This window comes from Anastrepha obliqua, chromosome 2 (assembly GCF_027943255.1).
Source record: "Anastrepha obliqua isolate idAnaObli1 chromosome 2, idAnaObli1_1.0, whole genome shotgun sequence".
In the NCBI taxonomy this organism is placed as follows: Eukaryota; Metazoa; Arthropoda; class Insecta; order Diptera; family Tephritidae; genus Anastrepha; species Anastrepha obliqua.
Window position 1 is genome coordinate 126,626,559 of NC_072893.1, and position 11,042 is coordinate 126,637,600.

The 11,042-nt window shown below is 33.7% G+C and overlaps 2 non-coding genes and 2 pseudogenes across 2 annotated transcripts; all 4 read left to right on the forward strand.

The window, feature by feature from the left end:
• Nucleotides 1-240: 240 nt before the first annotated feature.
• On the forward strand, nt 241-426 carry LOC129239850 (U2 spliceosomal RNA; annotated as a pseudogene).
• Nucleotides 427-661: 235 nt separating this feature from the next.
• Nucleotides 662-857, forward strand: LOC129239836 (U2 spliceosomal RNA). The gene has a single exon (XR_008581959.1). It is a non-coding gene; the product is annotated as a U2 spliceosomal RNA (small nuclear RNA).
• A 4,317-nt stretch (nt 858-5,174) lies between these two features.
• Nucleotides 5,175-5,360, forward strand: LOC129239851 (U2 spliceosomal RNA; annotated as a pseudogene).
• Nucleotides 5,361-5,595: 235 nt separating this feature from the next.
• On the forward strand, nt 5,596-5,791 carry LOC129239899 (U2 spliceosomal RNA). The gene has a single exon (XR_008581974.1). It is a non-coding gene; the product is annotated as a U2 spliceosomal RNA (small nuclear RNA).
• The last annotated feature ends 5,251 nt before the right edge of the window (nt 5,792-11,042 follow it).

Genomic DNA, 11,042 nt, shown 5'->3' on the forward strand with positions numbered 1-11,042 from the left:
GTTATATTGATATAAACGTTATGTTGATATAAACGTAGCGACGAACTAAATAAAAATAACTTTTATTTTTTCTTGTGATTCGAACCAAGGATTTTGGATCGGAAGCTCACATTGCTAGTCGCTCGGCTACCGCGCCATGCTGTCATCGCTGGCATAAAAGTTATTTAGTTACGAAGCGTTATATTATATGTTGATATAAATAATTTTTGTGAGCGTGCAATTCTCAAAAGGTTTATTAGAAAATCTATTGAAGTAGGTAGTGTGGTATCTGTTCGTATCAGCTTAACATCTGATAGATCCTCCGTCGGAGGACAACAAATGTTAAACTAATTTTTGGAAATGGGCGGAGTGTTTTAGGGGCTTGCTCCACGTGTGCCACGGGTTGACCCGGTATTGCAGTACCGCCGGGATTTCGGCCTTGAATAAATACAAGAAGAAATATACTAATACATTTAGCTTTGGTGGGAAGAGCCATAAATTTTTATATGAATACATGTAGACGAAAATGGAATTTGTTTTTTTTTTTTTGAAATTTGCATTGTAGGACATTTCTGATTATTTATTGAAAACAGTTTTTTGGTTTAGATACTGAAAGTCAGTTTAAGTGAATCGGTATTAATATTTCGTACATTAATTTTTGTGAGCGTGTAATTCTCAAAAGGTTTATTAGAAAATCTATTGAACTAGGTAGTGTGGTATCTGTTCTTATCAGCTTAACATCTGATAGATCCTCCGTCGGAGGACAACAAATGTTAAACTGATTTTTGGAAATGGGCGGAGAGTTTTAGGGGCTTGCTCCACCTGTGCCACGGGTTGACCCGGTATTGCAGTACCGCCGGGATTTCGGCCTTGAATAAATACAAGAAGAAATATACATGGTGGGAAGAGACATAAATTTTTATATGAATACAAGTAGACGAAAATGAAAGAAATTTGTAAGTCTGTTTCTTCGGTCCGTTTGGGTATTTTTTTTGACAACATCGAAACCAAAGCATTTGTATCATATTTTATCTATCATAAGCCACTCGTATCATTTGTTGAAATTGAAAACATTGAGGATGAATAATGATAAAATGAAGAAAATAAAATATGAACTTTATAGCAATATTATAATGAACCTATAATTATCCCGCTCCTAATGCTGCTTTCGTCTCATTCTCTCTCAGTTTGTTTTACGGAAGGTTTCACTTCTATCGCGTCTAACCGTTAGACACGTATTTTTTTTTTTTTACAATTCAAACCAGGAAAGTTTGGTAAAATTTTTGAGTTTATTTTAATTAAAATTTCATTAAAATACTCTTTTTTTGTATTTCATAAATGGAAATTTCTGTTCGGTATAAAATAGTTCATACTGGATATGACCTGATTTTTATATAAATCAATCAAAACAGAAAATATGTACATATGTCTTTAATCTCTTTCATCAAATCCAAATTATATTGATGAGAAAATATCATTCTAATATCCGTCCAGAAAGCCAAACGCGCATACACAGATAAATATGCATATAATTACGCATACAAACTTTCAACTAACGCAGAATATGTGCATATAAAACTGCAAATCGAATAAATGAGTGATTTAGAAAATTTCATTAGTAATTGTAGTTTAGCGCAATCGTGAAAGACATGTCGTGTATGCAGTACATAGTCTCATATTTGACTCAGAATCAAGTCCTGTACACACTTTTATTTGTTCGATATTTTTATTTAATTTTTTATATTTGGTTTAATTAGAATTGATTTAAAATAGTGTATTAAGGTTTTTCTAATACCTGTTATTTAGAAATTTATTTTCTATATAACATTATTCATACTTCTTTTAAATTAATTTATATGTAAAACAGCCATAAAGGCAATCATATGAATATGCATTCCTATATTTAATCTCTTTAGTCAAATCTGAACTACTTACATACACATATTGATGAGAAAATATTCTAATATCCATGGACGCATCCAGAAAGTCAAACGCGTATACACGCATATGTATATAAATATATACAAATATATACAAACCTTCAACGAACGCAAAATGTATGCATATGAAAAACCACAACTGCGACCGTCTTCTTATCCGTCAGTGAAAAGATGGGATATGTATACCCTATGAGCAAAAAGAACCGGGAAGGTGATGTTGACTGTTTTCTTCGATCGGACCAGACAGTCAATAAAGAATATTATTCATCCGTTTTGAAGCTTTTGAGAGATGTTATATGTTGCAAACGGCCGGAAATGTGAGCAAACAATTCTTGGATTTAGCGAGATGATAACGTGCCATCGCACCGATCAAAAAGATCAAAGAGAATACGACGAAGGAGCTGAAGGCCATGTCGGCCTGCCGGGGGTATTTGGAGGACTGGGTTAAACGTTGGCACATGTGTGTTGCTTCAGAAGGATCATATTTTGAAGGAGATAATATAAATTTGCTTTAAATGTAACTCTGTTTTGTTTAATTTAAACATTCCCGGTACTTTTTGATCATAGGGTACATATATGCGGCTTTGCGAACAGAAATGTGTGATTCGCTGGAAGTCGCATTAACTCGCGACTGCCGCACAGTTAGAAGACATATTTACATACATATAAGGGTGCATACATACATACGGAGCCGCGGCCACTCGACATGACAAAAATTTAAGATTTATCAAATATTGGCAAATAACTCCACACGAAATATTCCAATATTGACTATTTTCGAATGGTCGCGAAAATTGGCATATGGGCGGCTCGTTTTATGAATGAAATTGAAATATGAGCTCTAACTTATGAATGAAGTTTTTGTTTTTGTTCTAAATTGTTCAGCGCCGTCGCTGATAGAATCATGGCCGCTGCGACTGCGTCTACGAATGTATTTTGTTTTTGTAGTCGCTAGGCTTAGATTTTAGCTTTGGGCGACATGCGCATGTGAGGTATGTGTTTTTGTTGTGTTCTAGAACATTTTAGAATGTGTGGTGGCAAAGCGGCCATCGCGTTGCGCTTGCTGTTGCTTTTGCGTCTATCAAAGTATTGTGTTTTTGTAAGTATAATATTAGGAATATCGACTGGTGAAAAACAAATGTACACGGAAGCAAGAAGGGAGCGCTGTGCTCGCGCATATATACATGAATGTATGAACGTGCATGGATGTAGTAACATATGAATGCAATTATTTTGTAGGAAGTTTAGAAGGCAAGTAGGTATACTCGTATATGTATGTATATATGCTAGGACATAAAGTGTGTATATATACATACATAGAACAGAATTGTTTTTGCACTTGTTAGGAAGAAACTCGTTCACTAGTGCGTATGTGTATTTGATTTCTTGTAGGAATGTGATGTGCTGTGACATGTGTACATACATAAGTCAAGGTTATTGGGCATACATGCATACATATGTACATATGTATGAAAGGAAGATGATGGTCTTGCGCTTGTGCATTATTGTTTTTCATATACAAATGTACATACATACATATGAATGTAAATGCTGTCGAATACATAAACTATAAATTGACATACAATATAAAATAAGTGTTGATTTACTTATACCGTTTTATTTTCTGAATGCAAATTACTCCTATTGACATGTACATACATATTATGTATATTGTCATATACCATCATTTACTATGTACATATAGAGTATACGTTCATTTATGTATGTATGTAATGAAAAACTTCATGAATTGCTTTCAGAACTTTATTAAAATTTATTCCCGTCGCGCGCATGCACAAAACCTTTTGTTCACAACGCAGGCGCAGAAATAAACGCTCTGCGTATTTATCCTCCCCACGTGACTCGCCATCAATTCTCGGTGCAAATTTTTTTTTTTTCGTTTTTAAGATTTTTTTTTTTAATGTAATCGTAAAAAAATTTGTAATAAATTTTATGTATCCGCTTATCATTTCACAAGTAACAAAATGGTAAAAACATAAGCAGTCGAAGAAATAAACGCATCGCCTATTTTTCCTCGCCACATGTTAGACTCGAGTTCAATTCCCGCCGCAAACTTTTTTTTATAAAGTTGTTTTTTTTTTAAATCGTTTTTTTTAATGTAATTGAAAAAAAAAAATTATGTAATAAATTTTACGTATTCGCTTATTATTTCAAAAATACGAAAATAGTAAAAATTTAATTGGTTTAATGTCGAGGTGAGAAATGTGTTGTGTGTTGAGGTGAAAGATGTGTGGTGTTTCTAATTTTTGTGTGGGCAAAAGTCAGTGAGGTGTCTATAAACTCGGTGTGCTAAATTACCTTATTACAAATCGTTCAAATCTCAATTGTACTAAAAAAAGCTCACAGTAACATTTGCACCTTCTCATTGCATTAACATTCTCTGATATAATTTTGGATGATTTGGAAAAATTCAAATAGATAGGTCATATTAAAAAGCTACCTAACATTCTTTGCTTCTAATCACCAAGAAATTCTTATCGACTGCTGCTAAATTTACATAATTCAGCCCCTTACTGTTAATTTTTGTTGAAAAATGTGGCTGTGGTGTACCTCGCGCGCAAAACGAGTACCCCTGAAAAGTGCTGCCTTTTCAGTCATTGAGAATTCTCTATATTTAACGTTCTCTGCTTCTCTATACATTAACGTTCTCTGTGACGCGAGTGGAGGGTTTCTATATTTACTTACCACGCTAGGACAGGAATTCAGATTTTTTCTGCGTTTACCAAACTACTGAGGAATTTCATAAGATTTTTCGGCACATTACTAAGGAAATCGACTTATTTCATGCCCACAGCGAAGCGAATAAATTTGCGATTAAGAAGGCCGCGCGGCAGTTAATTTGTGGTGCAGAAGCTAAAGTCGGTGGAATTATTCGTTTTGTTTTTTGGCACGTATTTAATTCAGGTTCAAGTCCTGAAGTCATTTTTTTTTCTTGCACATTTTTGAAGTGAAAACTTCTTTAGAATCGAAAAGCGACCCTCTTGGCTACGAAGCGTTATATTGATATAAACGTTATGTTGATATAAACGTAGCGACGAACTAAATAAAAATAACTTTTATTTTTTCTTGTGATTCGAACCAAGGATTTTGGATCGGAAGCTCACATTGCTAGTCGCTCGGCTACCGCGCCATGCTGTCATCGCTGGCATAAAAGTTATTTAGTTACGAAGCGTTATATTATATGTTGATATAAATAATTTTTGTGAGCGTGCAATTCTCAAAAGGTTTATTAGAAAATCTATTGAAGTAGGTAGTGTGGTATCTGTTCGTATCAGCTTAACATCTGATAGATCCTCCGTCGGAGGACAACAAATGTTAAACTAATTTTTGGAAATGGGCGGAGTGTTTTAGGGGCTTGCTCCACGTGTGCCACGGGTTGACCCGGTATTGCAGTACCGCCGGGATTTCGGCCTTGAATAAATACAAGAAGAAATATACTAATACATTTAGCTTTGGTGGGAAGAGCCATAAATTTTTATATGAATACATGTAGACGAAAATGGAATTTGTTTTTTTTTTTTTGAAATTTGCATTGTAGGACATTTCTGATTATTTATTGAAAACAGTTTTTTGGTTTAGATACTGAAAGTCAGTTTAAGTGAATCGGTATTAATATTTCGTACATTAATTTTTGTGAGCGTGTAATTCTCAAAAGGTTTATTAGAAAATCTATTGAACTAGGTAGTGTGGTATCTGTTCTTATCAGCTTAACATCTGATAGATCCTCCGTCGGAGGACAACAAATGTTAAACTGATTTTTGGAAATGGGCGGAGAGTTTTAGGGGCTTGCTCCACCTGTGCCACGGGTTGACCCTGATTTTTATATATGTAAATCAATCAAAACAGAAAATAAGTACATACATACATATGTATGTCTTTAATCTCTTTCATCAAATCCAAATTATATTGATGAGAAAATATCATTCTAATATCCGTCCAGAAAGCCAAACGCGAATACACAGATAAATATGCATATAATTACGCATACAAACTTTCAACTAACGCAGAATATGTGCATATAAAACTGCAAATCGAATAAATGAGTGATTTAGAAAATTTCATTAGTAATTGTAGTTTAGCGCAATCGTGAAAGACGTGTCGTATATGCAGTACATAGTCTCATATTTGACTCAGAATCAAGTCCTGTACACACTTTTATTTGTTCGATATTTTTATTTAATTTTTTGTATTTGGTTTAATTAGAATTGATTTAAAATAATGTATTCAGGTTTTTCTAATACCTGTTATTTAGAAATTTATTTTCTATATAACATTATTCATACTTCTTTTGAATTGATTTATATGTAAAACAGCCATAAAGGCAATCATATGAATATGCATTCCTATATTTAATCTCTTCAGTCAAATCTGAACTACTTACATACACATATTGATGAGAAAATATTCTAATATCCATGGATGCATCCAGAAAGCCAAACACGTATACACGCATATGTATATAAATATACACAAACCTTCAACGAACACAAAATGTATGCATATAAAAAACAACAACTGCGACCGTCTTCTTGTCCGTCATTGAAAAGATGGGATATATATACCCTATGAGCAAAAAGAACCGGGAAGGTTATGTTGACTGTTTTCTTCGATTGCCAAGGCATAGTCCACCATGAGTACCATCCATCGGGCCAGACAGTCAATAAAGAATATTATTTATCCGTTTTGAAGCCTTTGAGAGATGCTGTTTATTGCAAACGGCCGGAAATGTAAGCAAACAATTCTTGGATTTTGCGTGATGATAACGCGCCATCGCACCGATCAAAGAGATCAAAGAGAATACGACGAAGGAGCTGAAGGCCATGTTAAACGTTGGCACATGTGTGTTGCTTCAGACGGGTCATATTTTGAAGGAGATAATATAAATTTGCCTGACACTTAACTCTGTTATGTTTTATGTAAACATGCCCGGTACTTTTTGATCATAGGGTACATATATGCGGCTTTGCGGATAGAAATGTGGGATTCGCTGGAATTGTTCAAGGAATCTAAGTCGCATTAACTCGCGACTGTCGAACAGTTAGAAGACATATTTACATACACATAAGGGTGCATACATACATACGGAGCCGCGGCCACTCGACATGACAAAAATTCAAGATTTATCAAATATTGGGAAATAATTCCACGCGAAATATTCCAATATTGACTATTTTCGAATGGTCGCGAAAATTGGCATATGGGCGGCTCGTTTTATGAATGAATTTGAAATATGAGCTCGAACTTATGAATGAAGTTTTTGTTTTTGTTCTAAATTGTTCAGCGCCGTCGCTGATAAAATCATGGCCGCTGCGACTGCGTCTACGAATGTATTTTGTTTTTGTAGTCGCTAGGCTTAGATTTTAGCTTCGGGCGACATGCGCATGTGAGGTATGTGTTTTTGTTGTGTTCTAGAACATTTTAGAATGTGTGGTGGCAAAGCGGCCATCGGGTCGCGCTTGCTGTTGCTTTTGCGTCTATCAAAGTAATGTGTTTTTGTAAGTACAATATTAGGAATATCGACTGGTGAAAGACAAAAGTACACGGAAGCAAGAAGGGAGCGCTGTGCTCGCGCATATACATATGCATGAATGTATGAACGTGCATGGATGTAGTAACATATGAATACAATTATTTTATAGGAAGTTTAGAAGGCAAGTAGGTATACTCGTATATGTATGTATATATGCTAGGACATAAAGTGGGTATATATATGTACATACATAGAGCAGAATAGTTTTTGCACTTGTTAGGAAGAAACTCGTTCACTAGTGCGTATGTGTATTTGATTTCTTCTAAGAATGTGATGTGCTGTGACATGTGTACATATGTACATAAGTCAAGGTTATTGGGCATACATGCATATGTACATACATATGTATGAAAGGAAGATGATGTTCTTACGCTTGTGCGTTATTGTTTTTCATATACAAACCCAGAAGGAAATGGTGCAATATCTTGCCTTCATAAGCTATTACAGAACAGCTTCTAAGCAAGTGAAATGCTTATGTCAACAGCACTGCTCACAGAGCGTTTCCAGTGCTCCTTCTCGAGAAGTGAGTAGGCAAGGTGTTACAAAATAAACTGTCGAGCTAACGTTTGTACCTATACACAATTGTCGAAATTTACAGTAGGCGGTACAAACAAAAAAAAAGTGACGCGTTCATTTCTGTAAATTTATTAAAAGTGTATTTTTGTGATGAAAAGGCGTGCTTCGGAAAGTTAGAAATAACTTAAGTAAAATTTACAATAAAAAGAGTGAGTGTAAATTAAATAAATAAAAAGATGGGTAGAAGAGGAATGAGCGCGAGTTCTATAAAAAGAAAAAGTTTAAAGGAACGAAATAATTTAATACGCAAACTTAAGCTTTGTGAAAGAAATTGTTGCAAAATAATGTGTTTACCATATGAAAATACTCACGTGCTTATTCCTCTACTACACAGCTGTATGCAGTTAAAAAAATTCTAATTAAACTTTGACATAATTTTAAGGAAAAAATGGCAGAAAACAAGAATGTTTTCCAGCGAATGACTGGCAACTTAGGCGTTACAAAGTCATACGAACAAATAAATAAATTTGAATTGGAAATGAGTGCCTTAAAAGCGTTGGTAACTCAACAGAGCGAAACTATAAATCAACTGCAAGAAACTTTTTTAAGCCAAAATGAATTAATTGTGAATGAGCTAGCATCCATAAAAATATACGTACGCCAGCTAGCAGCCAAAAATCAACAAAACTCCCACATAATTCAAATGTTTCCAATAAAAAGCATCGATGAATTGAAGCGACTTGAGGAAGAAATACCAAACCTTGCGGAGTATGAATTGGTAAATAAAAAGCCTAATTACGTTTTTACGACATATATTTATATGAAACAGATAACGAGTAAGAAAACCACACTAAAAATATTTTAAAAAATTTTCGTGATCGTTACTCCATGACTGTAAATAAATACTTCATTCAGTTCTCCATATAATAGATGAACTTATAAATTGTCTTTTACTTACAGATTAATACCATAACAAAAATATGTGAAAGGAGTGGCATTTCCAAAAATATGCACAATTTATTTGGAAAAGACGTATTCCTTAATTTCAATTACGCCGGAATACAAGGAAAAGAATCATTTAAATGTTATAAAAACATAAATGATATTTTGTATAGTAAGTTGCAATAACAATAATCTTTAATCCAATATCTAACATAAGTATTTCCTTTCAATTGTAGAATCTGTTGCAGAAAGCGTAATTACATGGGACAACTATATTGTTGAACTTAAAAAAGGTTTCAAAATCGCAAAGAATCGAGTACACAAGACTACATGCCTTGCTAAGAAAAAAATAATTTAATTACATTTATTTATCTTTTTTGTTTAAAATTCATATTTATAAAAAATAAATAAATAAATAAATCATCTATTAAAATACTTATAATTATTAAAATTAAAATAATTTTTTGAAATTATCGCTGCTGTTTGGAAGTAAGATAACATCACATGACAAAGACGGCTTCCTGCAGCCCTTACAAAGTAAGCGAGCAAGAAGGGCATACTGCCAGGCGTTTGTGAAGCGCTTGAAGACGACTCCTTCTCAAAAGCATTCTCGTACAAGCGGTGGCATAATGACTTGCAATAACACCTTCTATAAGATGTTCCGTCGCAAGCGAAAATGCAATGCCTTGCGTTTTGGCTGATTTCATATAAAAAATAATTAAGGAAATCATGGAGATGGTAAGGCCCTCCCGATTCCAAAGAAGAGCTTCTGTAATCGCTTTTCACTCCTTCTTTTTTCTACTGGGAATGTACATACATACATATGTATGTAAATGCTGTCGAATACATAAACTATAAATTGACATACAATATAAAATAAGTGTTGATTTATCTTAAACCGTTTTATTTTCTGAATACAAATGCCTCCTATTGACATGTACATACTATACATACATATTATGTATATTGTCATATACCATCATATATGTATGTACATATAGAGTATACGTTCATTTATGAATGTATGTAATGAAAAACTTCATGAATTACTTTCAGAATTTATTAAAACTTATTCGCGCCGCGCGCATCCATATGTATGTATCTACGTAGACTAGAGCTGGGAATCCATCGATGGTTGCTCCACTCGATATTTTTTCCATCGATGGAAAAAACCATCGATACTATCGATACTATCGATGGTTCCATCGAAAATTTAAACGAGTTATTCAACATATATATTTTGGTGTCGGTTTTCAATATTACAAAGTTTCAAATATTCAAAAAGGGTCAACCAAAAGTATCAGAACTCATGACCTTGTCTATAATCATCGATACGAATTATCTAGCGTATAATTTAACTACTATAAGTTAGCCCTTTATAAATTAATTCCATCGAAAATATATTAAAATGATTTTAGCTTGTAATTTGTGAATGTTCTTTAATATAAAAACAAAATTTATAGTTTCAAGTTAAACTTGAAGATAAAAAAAAGGGTGACTTCTCGTCCTAAGTCCAAAAAACGAAAACAAAAATCTCTCTAAGCAAAAACAAAACAAAAGGCGATTTCCAAACTTAATGCTAATGAGAGGTCCTTATTGTACTATGCAGCGGATAGCTGCTACTCTTAAATACTACAAAACAAAAGGTGATTTCCAAACTTAATGCTAATGAGAGGTTCTTATTTAAAAAAAAAAAACAATTCGTTCCAATATCACAGTTATTTTAAAGTAGCCATTGATTTTTGTTAATAAAAACCAATGTGTTCACTTGTTTAGGTTTTAAACATGCTCTCCGTTCCGTCACAATAGCTCCTGTTTTACTAAATGTGCGCTCTGATTCAGCTGAACTTGCTGGTATACACAAGAATTTTATTGCGCATTGTCCAAGTGCAAATAAATGTTCCTTGTTAATCTGTATTGTAGAAAGTACAATTATGAAAGTTGTTAAAAAAAACTACACTTAACTTACCTGCCAATATTGGAGCGGATCGCTGTCATGAAGAGCATTGCGCTGCTCCATATATTGGCGAATGGTAATAATTGAGTCCGCCCGTGAACTTTTGTTTTTTTCTTTTATTTTTCCTGCCATGCATTTAAATAAAAATGGAGTCTCC